This window comes from Lissotriton helveticus, chromosome 7 (genome assembly GCF_964261635.1).
Source record: "Lissotriton helveticus chromosome 7, aLisHel1.1, whole genome shotgun sequence".
In the NCBI taxonomy this organism is placed as follows: domain Eukaryota; kingdom Metazoa; phylum Chordata; class Amphibia; order Caudata; family Salamandridae; genus Lissotriton; species Lissotriton helveticus.
Genome location: NC_136068.1, coordinates 1,831,554,737 through 1,831,572,217, shown reverse-complemented (window position 1 = coordinate 1,831,572,217; position 17,481 = coordinate 1,831,554,737).

The following is a 17,481-nucleotide window of genomic DNA, read 5'->3' as shown; positions in this document are numbered from 1 at the left end:
GCCGGGAGAGGGCAGGCCGGGAGAGGGCAGGCCGGGAGTGGGCAGGCCGGGAGTGGGCAGGCCGGGAGTGGGCAGGCCGGGAGTGGGCAGGCCGGGAGTGGGCAGGCCGGGAGTGGGCAGGCCGGGAGTGGGCAGGCCGGGAGAGGGCAGGCCGGGAGAGGGCAGGCCGGGAGAGGGCAGGCTGGGAGAAGGCAGGCTGCGAGAGGACAGGAAATGGACAGGCTGGGAGAGGGCAGGCTGGGAGAGGGCAGGCTGGGAGAGGGCAGGCTGGGAATGGGCAGGCTGGGAATGGGCAGGCTGGGAGTGGGCAGGCTGGGAGTGGGCAGGCTTGGAGTGGATAGGCTGCGAGAGGACAGGAAAAGGACGTCTGGCTAATTCTGGCCTAATGTCCTTGGTGATGAAGTAGCCTCCGCCTTCCTGGCCCCCCAGGGACAAAGAGGGGGGGGGGGCAGAATAACAGCAGGGATACTGAAGTACCTCGACGGCCGTTAGAAGGAGCGGGAGGAAAAAAGATAACAAGCATTGACATAGGCAAAGTCTTGCAGCCAATGCCAGACCGATTGGCTTAGCCAGTGCTGGTTTGGTCCACCGGTGGAGGTTCTGCCTTTCATTATGAAAGTAGCTGGGAGTCTTCAAAGCTGTAGAATGCTGGCCCTCCGTCTTTGACACATCCTAGTCTGCACCTTCAGATGTATATTTATTCCAGAGTCAAGATGATTTTTGTTAACGTATGTTTTTTCACAGAGAGACAGCTTTATCGAAGGCAGCAGTTGGAAATTAAGTTGTTCACGTCGTGCTAAGGCCTGGTCTGCTGTATTGGTATTTAGTCAGTAAGGGAAGGTTGTAAACAGTATCCCGACCAGTCATCTGAGGACTATCTGAGCGTGCTACCGCCAAAATATCTTCCTCACGAAGCAACACAGCTGGAAGTCATCTAATAATGACTAAGCAAATATAATGTATGCCCCTAACTTATTTTTGTCGAGTTTTGGTAAATGCCCTGAAGTCTGTATTGTGCTCTGTGACGCAGATGTTGAATAAGAGGAGCACAGCAGTGTCGTTGTCCATATTCAAAGCACGTTCCACAAAGGCACACTCGGGTCATATTGTTAGATTGAAAAAAAGTTAACAATCTTACAAAATACATATTAAGCTTTCCAGTGTATGCCGAAGGAGACCACCTGGCAAGAAGGCAGATTGGGAGCACTGACTGGAAATTCAGAGCAAAAGGTTAAAATTCAGGACAAACAACGAGCGGGACACATTGACTCACCTGTGACCCTGGCCAACCCCGAGCACCTGTGCGGTTCAGAGTCTGCAGACTCAGCCGGGCTGCCAGCGGCCTCTCGGGCCGGTCTCATCTGAGGCGGCTGCAGTCAGACCCCCCAGCTGTCTCCGGCCTGGCTACATACAGGCGCCCCCAGTTTGCTGCCCCTGCAGCATCACTGCCGTCGCCTCGAGCTCGCTTCTCTGCCACTCCTGGCTTCTCAGCCCGAAGCGCGAAGGATGCTGGAACCTGTAGTTCTAAACCTCCCCCCCACTATAAAGTGCGTGTGGGCGGGGCCCAGACAGCAGGGGTCTCATGCGTGGGGCACCTCGAAAGGAACAAGCGCCTTGAGGGGCCCAGCATGAATGAAGTGCACATGTGTGCGGGCACGCCCCCGTACCCTGGTATTAGGGGAGGGGGGCGTGACAGGAGCACGCAAAGGTGGTCTTCAGGGAGCCATATATCCCGCTCCTGTGTTTAGGAAGGTAGCGCCTGGGGATGGAAAGGCTGGTCACCCCGCGAGGAGCTATGAAGGGAATGACCGGTTACTCACCGGTAATATTCATTACTCCGAGTCGTAGCCCTCCCCGTCCCAGTCCTAACTACATGAGCATAGCTCCTCCCACCAGAAACTCCCAAGCAACTTGAAACCCATCCCTTCCCTCCAGGCCACACCCATACCCTGAGGCATATAATCCAGTGACCTGCCAATCAACAACCTGTACCCAACAAGCACAAGAAGCCGAAACAGGGAGGGAGGGATGGGAACCTGGACTGGGACGGGGAGGGCTACGACTCGGAGTAATGAATATTACCGGTGAGTAACCGGTCATTACCTCCTCGTCAGCCCTCCCTGTCCCAGTCCTAACTACATGAGCAGATACCAAAGCAATAATCGGCTTCACTCAGTAGCAAAAAAAACCCAGACTTTATTAAAGCACAGAAAGTCACACCACCGGAGTAGAACGCAACACAGCGTCCCCAAACCCAGCAGAATCAGTCCCCCCAACCACCAAACGATAATGGGACATAAAGGTGTGCGGAGAACTCCAGGTAGCGGCCCTGCAGATTTCAGCCATGGAAGCCCCCTGAAAACAAGCCCAGGAAGCCGCCACCCCCCGAGTCGACCTCCCCTGAACAGACCCAGGAGCCAACACACCACAGGCCTCATATGCAGCACCCACAGCCCAACGCAGCCAACGACTGAGGGTAGCCCCAGAAGGCTTAAGACCCTGACCAGCCAGGCCAAAGGTCACAAAAAGGGATTGCACCTTACGAAACGGCCCAGTACGCAACAAATAGATCTCCAGAGCCCTCCGAACGTCCAAACAGTGCAGCCGCACCTCAACCTCTGAAAGAGGATCAGGACAAAAAACAGGCAAAACCAGATCCGCAGAGCAGTGAAAAGAGGAAGGGACCTTGGGAACAAAGGAAGGATCAGGCCGCAGTACCACCCGATCAGGAAAGAAACGTAAAAAAGGGGCCAAACAAAGCAAGGAGCCCAATTCCCCAATCCGCCTAGCCGACGTAATAGCCACCAGGAACAGCACCTTGATCGTCAGAAACCTCAAAGACACCTCCAGCAGAGGTTCAAAGGGAGCCCCCTGCAAAGCCCCCAAAACCAGAGGCAGATCCCAACTAGGAGCAAAGGACCGAATGACAGGCTTCTGAAGGAAGCAACTCCGCAACAAACGGGACACCAGGGGAACCACCGGGTCACAGACCGAACCCCGAAAGGCCCGAACAGCAGCCCACTGAGCCCTCAGGGAGGACACAGCCAGACCCAAGTCAAAGCCGTCCTTCAAAAAGTCCAAGACCAATACCGGATCCACTGCCAACGCAGACCACCCACGCGCCGTACACCAAGACTGAAAAGAAACCCAATGCCGGGCATAGGATTTGAGAGTCGAAGGGCGCCTGGACCGCTGAATAAATTCCGCCACAGAAGGAGAACACCCCAACGCCACAAGGTTCATCCTCTCAACAGCCAACCCGCCAGCCTCAGGCGGACCAGACACTCCAGAGACAGAGGGGGAAATGACAAGGGACAAGGGACCACTGGCAACCTCCAGCAAGGCCCCACTGCCAACTTCAATAACAGAGGGAACCAAGGCCGCCTGGACCAATCCGGAGCCACCAGGATCACCGAAGCCCGATCCAACTTGACCTTCAGCAGAACACGCGGCAGCAGGGCAATAGGGGGAAAGGCATACATCAGGCCCCCCTCCCACCGGAAGGACAGGGCATCCACCCTCCAAACCTCGGCAGAGCGAACCAGAGAACAAAACGTCTCCCTCAAGGCGTTCCCCGGGGCCGCAAACAGGTCCACCACTGGGACCCCGAACCGGGCCATCAGGCAGCGAAACACATCCTGAGACAGGCACATGTCCGACAGGGAAGGAAACACCCTGCTCAGGCGATCCGCCTCCGAGTTCAAAATCCCAGGCAGATGTAAAGCCCTCAGAGACAACAAGTGATACTCCGCCCACAGGCCTATACTTTGAGCCAACAAATTGAGGGAAGCCACCCTCGCTCTCCCCTGGCGGTTGATATAACACACCACCACCGTGTTGTCGGACCGCACCATCACATCCCTCTGGAGGACCCAAGGCAGAAAATGAGACAACGCCAACTGAACCGCCTTCAATTCTCGCCAATTCGAGGACATTTCCGCCTCCGGCACAGACCAAAGACCCTGCACAGACTCCTGACCCAAGACCGCACCCCAACCCAGTACGCTGGCGTCGGTCGTCAGGACCAACCTCACCTGGGACACAAAGGGCGAGCCCTGCAAGAGGTTCAGATCCACCAGCCACCAGGACAACTCCCGGGCGATGGACACACCCCCCCGGAACCAACAGCTCGTAATCCAGAGAGGCCGGATCCCAATGCTCCAGAAGATGATTCACAAGGGGGTATAAGTGTAAACGGGCCCAAGGAACAATCATCACAGTTGCCGACATCAGCCCCTGAACACGCAACCACTGGCGAGCCGTGGAAGACCGAGCCCCCAACACCTTCTTCAGTTCGTGCACAAGAGTCAGTCTGCGGGGCTCCGACAGGAAGACCTTCCCCAACCTGGTGTTGAACACCCCCCCAATGAACAACCGTTCCTGAGTGGGGTGAAGAAGGGATTTCTCCAAGTTCAGAATCCACCCGAACCGTTGAAGGAGACTGCAAACCTCCCGGGATTGTGACTGAGCCTGAAGGAAAGAAGAGGAAGAAATCAACCAATCGTCCAAGTAAGGGAAAACCTGTATACCCTTAGCATGCAACAAACCCACCAAGGGCGCCAACACCTTAGTAAACACCCTCGGAGAGGCAGACAGGCCAAACGGCAATACCTGGAACTGGTAGTGATCCACCCCCACACAGAAACGCAGGAACCTCTGCGAATCCGCGTGCACTGGCACATGAAAATAGGCATCCCGTAGATCGAGAGAAGTCAGAAAATCCCCCACCGACAGGAAGGGAAGAATCAACTGTAGAGTCACCATTTTGAAGGACCGATGAGGGACACACAAGTTCACCGCCTTTAGATCCAGGACCGGACGGAAGTCCCCATTTGGCTTTTGGATCAAAAACAGGATTGAGTACACCCCCCGACCCTGTTGACTCACAGGCACCCTCACCACAGCACCCTTCGACACCAAGTCCCGAACTCCGTCCAATAGAGCACGACATCTTGCCAGAGACCTGGGAACAGGGGTAGCTTTGAACACATCCACCGGAGGAGTCCCAAATTCTATTCTGTAGCCCAGTCGTACCACCTGCAGAACCCACAGATCCCGAACGAACTCCTCCCAGACTGGCAAAAAAGAGGTGAGGCGACCCCCAACCGGCACCTTCAAGGAATCCATCACATAGTCACGACTTGGAGGGACCTGCAGAAGAGGAAGCACCTTGTTGACCCCGGGACTTGTGGAAGGAAGGGACACCCCGGCCACGTCCCCTACCACGAAAGGGCTGAGCAGCCATCTTAGATTGAAACGCTTGCCCAAAAGCCCGCTTATAACCCGCAAACTTCCCTTTCTGAGAACAGCGGACCGGAGCCAACAACTTCTTGTCCTCAGCTGTCTTTTTAATCAAAGCTTCCAACGGCTCCCCAAACAGCTTTGAGCCCGTGAAGGGAATCTTCATCACGGCCGCCTTCTGAGCAGCTTCCGCCTTCCAAGACTTAAGCCACAACTGCCTCCTAGCAGCAACCGATGCACCAGCAGCCGCCGCCGCAGCACTAAGGGAGTCGAAGGACAAGTCAGCCATGAAACGCAATTGTTGTTCCAACATGGACAAAGACTCAGAGGGATCCTCATCCTGCATGAGCTGCGCAGAAATACCCTGACAGTCTTTAAGAAGCGACTGAACAAGATAGCTGGTGTAAGCAGCAGACCGAACAGCCAGATTGGAGGCCGCAAAGGACCGCTTCAAGGCCCCCTCAACCCGCTTGTCCCCAGGATCAGAAGGTACCGCATCCTCAGACACCACCAGGCTCTGAGACGCCATACCAGCCAGCAGAGAATCCACTTTCACCACAGCCGGAAACTCCTCCGTGAATCCCTGCAAGGGATACCTCTTAGCCAGAAACCGGGGAAAGGCATGCCTGTCAACATCCTTCCACTCCCCCTCCAGCACCTTCCTCACAGACGTATGAATGGGGAGGCTTTCCGGATCTTTCTTCAGGTAATTGGCGAAGAAGTCTTCAGACTCTCCACCCACCACAGGATCAGGGAATCCCAGATTGTCCCGAACATGCTGCAAAACACAGCGAAGGTCAGCCCCTTGGACAAAACGACCCTTCAACTCCTCATCAGAGTCAACATCCGGATCTACCTCAGCCGAGGCATCCAATTTCTGTCTCTTAGGCCCCTTGGGAACATGAGCCACAAAGGCCGCCGCCACAGCAGCCTCAATCATTTTCTGAATATCCGCCATGGAAGGAGCAGAGGAAGAACCAGCGACCACCTCTCCATCCTCACAGCCGAGCTCACGCACGTCTGCACCTCTACCCTGCATGTTGTAAACAGGAGAACAGAAACCCAGACCCCAAGATATACCCAGACCAATCAAGCAAAAATCCCCAAGGGCCAACCAGGGAACGCCACCTGGACCGGGAGCCAATCCCTACACAGGACCGAAGGCTGGGCTTCAAACCGCCCTATCAGTGAAGACCACCAACCTACAAAAGGAAATGATTGAACAGGGCCCAACTGTAAGGACACGAAGAAACCCAGAAGACCCCGCCCCAGGAACCAGTGAAACCAGAGGTAAGAACTCCCCACCGCCCCAGCAGAACTGTAGGAGAGCAGAGCCTCCAAACCCCACATGACCCCCACAGACAGCAGAGACAGGCCAAGGACAGGGAAAAAACACCATGGGGCCCCACCACAGCACAGCAGGAAGAGGCCAAGACTCGAAATCAAGCCCCATGCAAATCCCTCCAGCAACACAAAAACGGCAATCAGGACCGCCAGTAGAGGGAGCTCCAACTACAAAAACGCGGGGAAGAGAACCTAAGCTAGGTAAGATCAAAGCCGGACTGAACCCTAACATCGGGCCCCCACGGACCATACAAAGGCAGTCACCCCCCCCCCTCCCCGCAACCCCAGACCCCACCAAGGATTGCAGGAAGCAATAAAAAGGGGGAAAACACGGGCACGAAAGAAACGAGCACCAAGAGCATGGATAGAGACAGAGAAGCCAAACCGGCACGCCCTCGGCGTGCTGAAAAAGCCAGCCACACACCCCCCTCCCTCCCCGGGAGCACCCGCTAGAGCAGGGAACGAACCCGGAAGAGGGGAGGCTGCAGCAGGGAGACACCACCACCAGGCAGTCCGGACCCCCAACCCCATGGTCCTGCTACAGCAGGGACTCAAAATAAATGCCCACAAGGAAAAACAAAAACAGGCACAATAGGGGTTAAAAACGGGCGCTTAACATCCCGATTCACACTTACCAGATAGGAGGCCAATTCCAGTGCCCCCCTCGACGAAGTCTGCTCGGAAGTGATTCCGCAGAAAAAACAAACAGGTTGTTGATTGGCAGGTCACTGGATTATATGCCTCAGGGTATGGGTGTGGCCTGGAGGGAAGGGATGGGTTTCAAGTTGCTTGGGAGTTTCTGGTGGGAGGAGCTATGCTCATGTAGTTAGGACTGGGACGGGGAGGGCTGACGAGGAGGTAATGATGGTGCTGACACGAGGCTGCTGTGCGGGGGCAGGGGTCCCGAGACCGGCTTCAGATCCAGCGCCCAGAGCGGGCTGAGAGGCCTCTAGGAGCTGGCTCTGTGGTCCCCCCCGCATCAGACCCTGGCGTGCACTATAGGAGAGTCTGGACCGCCCACGCCTGGAAGACCGGCCCAGAGGGGGTTAAATCTTGTCAAGAGGGGGTTAAATCTCGCAGCGGGGACGGGCACACACACAGCGGGAGTCGGGGGGGCCGACCAAAGACACGGACAGCGGGAGTCAAGAGGGGGGGGAGGGGGGGCAGGCCCGGACTGGCAATGCCAGGCACCGGGCAATCCCCCGGTCGGCTGCCAGGGGTGGGGGCCGTTTTTTTGTCCGGGGGCCGGTTTTGTTGCTAAAGGCCGATTTTTTTTGTACACTCAGTACAGTAGTAGTCACTTACCTACTACTGTACTTTGCTGCGTGCCTGCGTTTCACTCTCTCCTAGCTCCGAGTCTGTGTGGAAAAAAAGTGCAATTTAATGAATCTCTGCTGGATAAATAATGGATTGCAAGCAACAGTGCCATTTTAGGGGGTGGGTGGGTTGCGTGCGCACGCAGCGCGCAGATGACTCCACCGCCGCGTCTGCGCGGCCTGCTCTTAATCTTTAGTTCACCCACTTTAAGGGCGTGGGGGGGTGGGGAAGGCCCGGCCGGGCGCGGCTGTCGGAGAAGACACATGCGCATTGGGGCTCGCGCAGGACCGTGACGACGAGAGGCCCTCTCTCGCCACCCATAATATAATTATTTCGAGCCCCCTGCCCTGTCCCAGTGTCCCTGCTGCCAAATGTCTGCTAGTGCCGGCCGCCGCCGCCAGGTGAGTGTTGTTTCCATCTTTGCAATCTCCCGTGCCCTGGCGTGGACTTGTACTAGACTGTGAAGTGGGGCCTCATTACCGTGTGAGTGGAGTCCCGGACCGCACACATTCCCAGGGGAGAGTCATTACGGCTGGAGGCCTGTACCGGTCCATCACAGCACTCACTCAGGTATCTCAAAATGTATACCTTTTAGAGGCAGAGCGCGGCATTATTCTGAAGCTATAATAGTACATTACAGCTTAGTCACAGCCTGCTGCTCGCAGTTGAGTTCAGGGGTCAAGGCTGCGCTTCAGTACCAGGCAGGGGCCAGGTAGGCGCTGTAGCAGGCAGTGCGGATTCAAATTAAGCACCGGATAGACTTTTTGGGCTGACAGTGTACTACTCTGCGCAGTACTGCCCTTGAAACATTTAGGAGGCACGCGAAGGTCAGGCCGCCTGGGGGAAGGGGGGAGGGAGGAGGGTTTGGGGCTGCTGAGTATTCCCTGCCCTGGGTTTACGTGACAACGCGGCGTCACTCATGACTGCTAAAGTGTGTTCATATTATGAGAGAGGGGAGCCTGGTAGTTAAGTTTCTCCTGAGCTGGGCGGGGCCACGGTGGAGTTACACATGGTTATTTAGTTTTATTTCGTTTTAGTGGCAGCCACAACTCTCACCGCGCTGCCTGCCTACTTGGTCAGCGTGCCTCATCATGCTGCTGCCCTGCGACCGGACTTAGTCAGAAACGAAAGGTCGCATTTACCCATATAGATTGACAGTGTTATCACGGAGAGGCTGCTGTGTGGCTCACTGAAGTATTAATCGTTTTCAAACTTTACAGCCTGACAGACACTGAGCCTGTAGCTCTGCTCACTGCTCTCCCAGGCTCAGGGTGGTACCGCGGCATGTTAGGCTCCATTCAGCTCTTTATTCATTTATTTATTTAAAGCACTGACTACAATTTAAATATAAATTCGGGCCCTGACTGAGGGCCTCCAGTTCATGGGCGACCTCTCAGTGCTACTCTGCTGTTGAGGAGATCGCGTGCACTGACACCAGGCAGGAATGTTTTTAAGTCCTGCTGTGCCACTGCTGCCTTCCCAGTCCCTGGTCCCCAAGCAGAGATTCCCGTGGTCTGGGCAGGCCTGTCATACAAAGCATTCTTAACCTGCCCAGGCTCCACGTGTGTTCCGGGAATGGTCTGGACACTTGTGTCCGTCCAGGTGAGCGCTGTGATGTATTATCTGAAGAGGCACAGCAGACCAGAGCCTGTGACTTCTTGATGACCTGAGCTAGCAGCTGGGAAGGTGGATTCTGCAGCCTGTAAACTCTTTAATGCAGCACTGAGCCCCCAAAGTCAAGAAAGGCTCAGCGTCTGCTGCTATCAGAGCAATGCCAGCACCAATTCAGGTGATTGGCAATTTAGCAGAACCCATTAATCCCAATAGTTGGTTAGTGGCCTGTACAGAAGGGGCTCTCAATCCGTGCCCACAGAGTGACGTCTGCAGTTGGGAGAGTGATGTATAGCTGTGAAATGGTGCATGCAGTACTTTAAATGAAAACATAAAAAAAGTGCTGTTGTTACTTATCCACAATACATATTTCCTCCTCTGGAGTGGTTCTCCCATCAAATCTTACAGCATTGCTGAGAATTACCGATGCTCTCCCTTTTAAATGAAAGTTGTGCAGGCACTCAGTACCACTCACCATCTGCCCAGTTACAGCAATAGTTTACAGGAGGACGTCTGGATTTAATGATCACTCTGGTAAGGAATTGTAGCATGGAATGGCAATTTTACACTGGGTATAGACATGTCCATGATCTGCTTCACTGTAGTGCTAGCAAGTATAAAGTGTAGCATTAAAGGAAATTATGCTAGTGTATGAGAGCGTTTTGAAGAGTAGAGTTGGTGGTTTGAAGGAGTATGTGCGTGGGAGAAAGCCAAAGGATGTGGTATTGCTTTTGGCACATGTTGAGGAGGACTGACCCTCCATTACCGATGCTTTGCAGCAGTTTAAAGATAATCTTGGAGGTTCTCGTTGCTCAAATGGGTGTAATTTCTGAAATGTATATATTTCCCTCGTCGCTGTTGCTTGATTTGTGTTCGCGAGAAAGTGTCACTCATAGTCGTTGAATGTCACTCATAATTACAGTGAAATTCTGAAAATGTCACAAATATGTAATCTGAAACCTTGGCAGCTATGCATGAATGGTACTGAGTACGAATGTATGTGTAAAAATATGTGTGTGACTGCTACAGCCTGTGAGTGGAAGTGTGAGCAAATGGGAGTGTGTGGGCCAATGTAAATGAGGGTGTAGGCCAATGTAGGAAAATGCCAGCATGCCCGAAAGCCTCCGTTTGTGTGCATTGTGTGAGAGAGGAATTGTCTGCAGGTGCGCAAATGTGTGAACGTTGGTGTTCATGAATGGTACTGAGTGCGAATGTGTGTGTAAAAATATGTTTGTGACTGCCACAGCCTGCTGTGAGTGGAAGTGTGAGCAAATGGGAGTGTGTGGGTGAATGGAAGTGCGATTGAAGTGAAGTGTGCTCACACTGAAGGGTAGTCTTGTGTAACACAGCTATTGAGTGGGAATGTGAGTGCGTCGTGTGAACCAATGCAGGTGTGAGAAAGTGATCTGTAAGAACGCAGGAATCGGGCCTGCGCTTAGGCATCAGGGAAGCAGTAGGAAGCAGGGTAAGTGAGAACGGGGTCCTTGCACAGGAACTGACATAAGGGGCTCATGCTGCGGTACCAGCTATCATTAATTGACATACTTGCTACCATCATCAGGCTTTATGAGATGACCCTGATGGAAGCAGATAGTTTTCTCCTATCCTAAATGGTCACACCACTACAGCGAATGCTGGTTTACACAATAATTCTTTATCAGTTCACTAAGAAAATAATACCCTTGACACCTTGTGAATGCCCTGCTTGCCCAGGTGCATACCCCTGGAAGGCAGAAGGAAGTGTAGCTGAAAGGGGCCCCCTGTCGAGGTATGGGGTATGAAGGGCTGCAAGATTCAAAGGGTCCCCGATACTCAGGTATGAGCACCACAAGTCATGGGTGGGGGTGGTTAACATATGGATTGGACTCTTGCCCTTTTGCAGCAGCAGAATGCCTTTCTTGCCTACGCTGGTGTTCCTTTGAGGTGCCTGTTTTCCGGCACTCAGCACGTGCCCCTTTCGGTGCAGTCTCTCAGCACATATTCCCGAGGGTGCTGCAGGCAGAGGGTCATTGCCCAGGTACACTCAGGTATGGACACCATGGAGAGCTACAGCGGATAAAGGGAATGGCACAGGTATGGACAGCAGCAGCACTGCAGCAGAATGGGACACACAATCATATACTGGCCGTCTATGACATACCGTGTTGCCCCCCATTCTCACATACACCACCAGGTTGGTGCTTTCTCTGACTGCCCTCAAAATAGACCTGCCCAGTAGATGTACTACCCTCAGTGTAGGCTTGCCCTGCCAAGGCTGCAGCTGACCCTGCACGGGCGGATACGCACTCACGGCACCTGCCTCCTGTGGCTGCCTAGCCAGTCTGATGCACACTTGGCATGCACAGCGTGGACGCTCGAAGTGTGACCGGGCTGTGAGGAGGAGTCCTGCGGGTGGTGCCACACGCTGCGAGGAGGGTTATGCAGTTGTACATGCTGAAGCAGCTCATTGATTGATTCAACAAGATAATCTGTGGCCTGCCCCGAAACAGTGGCTTCTATTTCCGCACTGTTGTTTATCTCATGAGTACTGCTATCTCGCTCAGGCCGGCAGTCAAATATGTAATCAAACAAATATGCGAAATCTATAGCAATTTTACACTGACTCACTCCATTTTGCTTGCCACTACAAAATTATATAAAGAGACCATCATGCTGCAGTAAGGAGAGCCTGAGGTCAGAGCACATTCATCACTTAAGAGGCATTGATTGGTACAGGTACCATACAGTAGCAGAAAACATGCAGCCTCGTAGAAATAACACCGGCCTTCGGCGTTGTAGTTTCTACCTAACTTTTCAAAACGTTCCCATTACAGTTTGCATTGCATTGCCTGCTCAGCAATCTCGTTGCTATCTCTGAATAATTGCAAAACTGATTTGTTTAGAATGGGACCACATTTACCGTACCACACTAACTGCCCACCACTGTGACCCCCCAACACACGAGATCACTGAATTGTACTGATAAAACAGAAGATAATTGTATGTTATGGTTACAAGGCTGGTGTCATGTGTCTAAAACCCAGCGACGCCATTAAAGCCAGGAAATGCTGGGGATGAGGGAAAGGAAAAGGGGGAATAATGGAAATTTGGGGGGAGGAAATACGGGGAGATAACAAGAAAGACATTGTGTTCACTCAAAAGATTAATAAAGGATCCATTTTGCCCTTTATGAGAAGGTCCATGTACTCCATTGTACAGTAACCCAGGTCTGTGAGGTGCAGCACTCGTAGATATTTCATGCAAGAGAGTTCTCAAATGCATTTGTAAGAAAATTCACGCAGGGGCCCCACTGCTTCTCAAACTGTTGCGGCTAATGTAGCTGAGATCTTCTCCATGATCAGGGTGGGGTACAGCTTGTGAAGCCAGTCAATATCTTCCGGCATGTAGCCCATACCCCAATGACCGTTCACTGTTTGCATGTGAATTACAGATGCCCACGTTGTAGGCGTTGAATCAGCTGGGCGGAAAAAGAGAAGCCCCAGAAATAGTCTCAGTGCCATTAGCACATGTAAAACTTTTTTTACATACATATTGTTCATACTGACTGCTGAGACATGGTTAGATAAGTCCCTGTCGCCCTCAGTTTCCTCCAAATTAAAATCCGGTTTAATCTGCTTTATTACATCAAAACAGGCCATTTTTGTTTGCTCTTATTGCTCAGTGCACTTTACCACCACTAACCAGTGCTAAAGTGCTTGCACTCTTTCCTTTCAAACATGGTAAAATTGGCTTACACCGAATTGGCAATTTTAATTTACTTGTAAGTCCCCAGAATGTGGTTCTATATGTACCCAGGGACTGTACATTAAATGCTGCTAGTGGACCTGCAACACTTATTGTGCCACCCACTTAAGTAGGCTATTTAAAGATGTGTCCTGTCAAGGCCAGGGACTTTGTGTTAATTTTTCCTGATTTCTGGCCCGGGTACCATTTGAGACATTTCCATGCCTTCTGTCAGCCTGGGTGCTTATGTGGGCCATTTCTATGCTTTCTGGCCAGGGTGCTTAATTATGTGTGCTATTTTCATAGTTTCTCGCCTCCGTGACCTGGAGCTAAAGGCTCATGTGTGACATTTCCATGCTTACGGCCTGGGTGCTTATGTGTGACCTTTGCATGCTTACTGGCCTGGTGGTGTGACCAGGCCTGGGTCAGTGCCTAGGTGCTTATGTGTGACATTTCCACAGTTTCTGGCCTCAGTCAGTGGCCTGTGTGCTCATGTGTGACATCACAGCAGTGCTTAATGTGTGTCAACATGAGTGACAATTTACTATGCTTTAAAAGTTTATACAATCTAATATGTAATGAAAAATATGTTGAAAAATGTTTTGTTTTGGCCTTTCTATCTCTCAAATGTTTTTGGGGGGACAAGTTCAACCCCCCAAACTCCCCCCTAGTAGTGGTTGCTCACAGCGCTTGCTCGCTACACACCATGTGGGGGGCTGGTCTCACTTTTAATTTGTTCTCTCTGATTCACTACTTGTGTCTATTTTTGGTGGTCTCTGAAAGAATGTCTATGTGGACAAATGACTGGGTGGGTAACCTGGTGCTCTTTAAGGTCATCATCTACTATTTACTGTGCTTTGAAAGTTGATAAAATTGAATATGTAATGAAAAATGTGCTGTAAAATTCACCATTTTGGTCTGTCGTTTCCAAACCCTCCTAGTAGCGGTCGAGCTCGCTCGCTATGCGCCGGACAGGGGCTGGTCTGCTGAAATTTGCCAGGGCTGCTTTCAGTTCCCAGTCCGACCCTGGGGGGGGGGGGGCGAACAAAGACACGGACAGCGGGAGGAGGGACGACATGAGTACCAGTTACATTACAAGGACATATTCATTTTGGTAGGCACGAGAAGACGAAGTGATTTTGCACAGAATTACATGAAGTTGAAAAAACAAAGAGCCACGGACAGCGGGAGGGGTGGGGGGGGGCGGAACGGCACAGACGACATGAGACGCGAGGGGGGGTGCGGGGGTGGGAACGGACACACGGAGAGCGGGAGGGGGGGCAGGGGCGGGAACGGGCACACGGAGAGCGGGAGGGGGGGCAGTGGTGGAACGGGCACACTGAGAGTGGGAGGGGGGAACGGGATAAAAACATGCTGCTTACCTGAGCATTGAGCAGGAGAAACAGTGGTCGACGGGCCCCGGCGCCATCTTCGGCGGAATGAGAAAACACGCCCTGACAGAAAAAAAACAGTCTTGCAGCACCAACCATCGCGTCACGGGGGTGTCCCGGGCCGGCAGCCAATCACAGCGCGGCCCGGGACAAAGGGGCGGGACTTAAAAAAAGCCCGAGAAACGCCCCCGAATCGCGTTTTCACGAGAAAGCGTGATTGACAGCCTATGTCTCCCAATGGCTAGCCTCCATTTATGGAGCTAGCCAATGAGAGACAGAGGCGGGTCATCGATCCCACATCCAACTCAAGGTTTTTTAGCGCATTTGCACTACGTGCGCACTTGCAGGCAAAACCTAAAAAACTGCAACTTGATTACGACAAGCATTGGGAACCTCAAGTAACAGCTAATGTATTGTAGCCTGCAACGGGAAGTATTTGAATCTGCTTTGAGGGGCCTCTAGTAGCGTCCCAGGGTAATGAGGCATGCTCCAGCATATATTTGTCACTGGGGTCCTCTAGTGGCCACTGAAGATACTACACCCTTCATTCAGGAAAGTACAGTTCAAAGCTTTTCACGGTATGAAAATGTACTCCTTAAGGCGGTGAGAAGCCAGGCGCGCAACACCCATTGGGCTCACGGGGCTTCAGTTTGGCAAGTGGCGGAGTGCATTAGGTCACACTGTTCGTGCTGATTTTTAGCACCAGTCAGTCTGTCAGCATAATCGGCACGAATGGCACTATGCACAGTGCAAGAAGACGCTGCTTCTTTCTGCCGCTCGAGTAGATGTTCTACTAGAGCGGCAGCTTCCTCAGCGCGAATGGATGGTTTCTAAATGCGAGCAGTCGGAAGCATCCGCAACCACCCACATAGAGAGATCTCTCTGGGAGGTGCTCTAGCATTGGATATTCTGCTCTCAGCAACTTACGGTTGGCGATCGTGAGCAAGGTAAAAACTCTGTTTTGCAGAGCGGAGTTTTGCGGAACCTCACATGCTCCACAGAGTGTGGAAAAGTTCACAGTTGGAGCGGAGTTCACCTTCCAGGCTTACTTAGAGCCGGGACCAGGTGCTTGTTTCCCTTCACTGCTCCCGTTTTGGGAGCTACTTTTTTCTTTGTCTTAGAGCACTCAATATGAGTGCTCATATTTTCACTGTGATATGGAGTACAGTGCTATTTGTGGCTGTTTATTGTTTTATGTACTGCTTGTAACTAAGCTCCAGCTTGAAGATTACTGTAAGAATACATTCAACAAATTAGAACTTTTCACTGGCCAATAATTTGAAATCATAAAACAGACTACTAGAGAAATGATAAAGCAGTTACTGACATAGCAAAATCAGCACAACTTAAAAACTGATTACGCTCTGTACCATCATCCAAAGTGTGTGCTTTTACACCTTCTGCGGTTGCTACTTGTTATCGTACTCTCAAAATAATAAATGTACTTTGAACTGTCATATGCACATAGTCCCTTTCAGCGAAGGCCTGGCGGTGGTCTCCGCGTGCAGGGTTCCCCAGTGCGCCCCTTCAGACTGTCTTTTTACTTCGAGACATTTTTCTTCACATTTAAATACATTCGTCTTGGGCCAAATCGCGATTAGAGCGGTTTGTAAATTTCTCATCCAAATCCTGCAGAAAGTATCTAAAAAAACAAACCTTTTAACATCTCGAAATAAGAAAAGAAAATGGTGGCCTCGAGTGCTGCAAGAATTGTCGTTTAAGCTGTGCACTGTACATCGCGCAAGAAATCACTGTCCACACTTCTTCAAGGAGCAAGAAAGGCCACTTTATTTTAAGACAGGTGCATAATACATTTCTTGAACACATTCATTATTTATTTATATCATAAAATTCCAATCTACACATTATGCCTAAACTCCCTACCTAACAGAACCCGAAACTAACTCTTGACTAATACCCCCAGGATTACCCAACGAGCTACCCTTCAGGATGGCCAACCCGCTCCAGGCTGCCCACCCCACTAGCCAAAACCGCCTCCTAAAAGAACAAAGACACCTGTCCTAAAAGTGGCAAGGCCCGAAGACCAGAGCAGCGCCCAGAGCACCGTCAAGTAAAAACCTAACTAAGGAATAAAGGGAGGGAGGGTGGGGCAAAAAGAACCTCCCTTCCCTTGCCTCCCTCTAACGCCGTGCCCAACCGCCAGCCTGACTTCCCTTTAATACCTCCCCCCAATCAACCCCACCTGCTTACTGATTCTCGCGCGAACACGCCCAGGGAGAGACCAGCTCGCGCCTGGCTCTCCCTGGGTCCCCCCTCGCGCAAGAAATCACTGTCCACACTTCTTCAAGGAGCAAGAAAGGCCACTTTATTTTAAGACAGGTGCATAATACATTTCTTGAACACATTCATTATTTATTTATATCATAAAATTCCAATCTACACATTATGCCTAAACTCCCTACCTAACAGAACCCGAAACTAACTCTTGACTAATACCCCCAGGATTACCCAACGAGCTACCCTTCAGGATGGCCAACCCGCTCCGGGCTGCCCACCCCACTAGCCAAAACCGCCACCCAGGAAAACCTTTAGCGTTTTCCTGCCCCACCCAAAGAAGGAAGGGAAGGAGCACCCCACAACTGCACCTGAAGAACTGTGGCAATTAAATCTCTAAGCTCCAGAAGGAAAAAGAACTGCCTAATGCCGATAGAGGGACCCCGTCCACACAGAATACACACTTCCCTGAAATATTCCAATTATGATGAGCCAACTGTATATACATAAATGATGACAAAACGTCGTATTGTTCTCTTCACATTGCGTCCTGCCTTCTCCATGGCGGAATAGCTCCTTGCCCCAGTCCATCGCAATCGAGGCACGAACTCCGTCCACA